The following is a 543-nucleotide window of genomic DNA, read 5'->3' on the forward strand; positions in this document are numbered from 1 at the left end:
CTGAGACAACTTTGTTGTGATTTGGTGCTTTATAAATAAACTGAATTGAATTGAATTGAATTGAATTGAATTGAATCCACCAGCAGTCACATGCTGAAGTGTCCCTGGGCAAGACACTGAACCCCTCATAGCCTCTGATGTGTGTCCCATCAGTGTTTGAATGTGATAAAGCTCTGATTAGTCTCTTTAGAATGATTTGTTCAATTATCTTTGTAGAGATCTAGTAGAGTGATGTATGAATGGGTCAGTGAGGCACAGACTGTAGTGTAAAACACTTTGAGTATTTTGATAAGATAGAAAGGCGCTACAGAAGTACAGTCCATATAATTTGACTGAAATTACTTCATTTAGTAAAGTATTCAGTCTCAAAGTATAAAAATAAAAATGATCCTTCTGTTATTTAGATTGAATAAGTCGGCACACAATATAGATCAACAAAATCCACACACACACACAAAAAAACTAAAGTGCAGGTGCAGTCCCCCCTCCCACCAAAAAAATAAATAAATAAATAAAATGAAAGCTTAAGATCTGTTAAGCATA

The sequence above is a fragment of the Nematolebias whitei genome, chromosome 17 (assembly GCF_014905685.2).
Source record: "Nematolebias whitei isolate Nwh7 chromosome 17, NemWhi1, whole genome shotgun sequence".
In the NCBI taxonomy this organism is placed as follows: domain Eukaryota; kingdom Metazoa; phylum Chordata; class Actinopteri; order Cyprinodontiformes; family Rivulidae; genus Nematolebias; species Nematolebias whitei.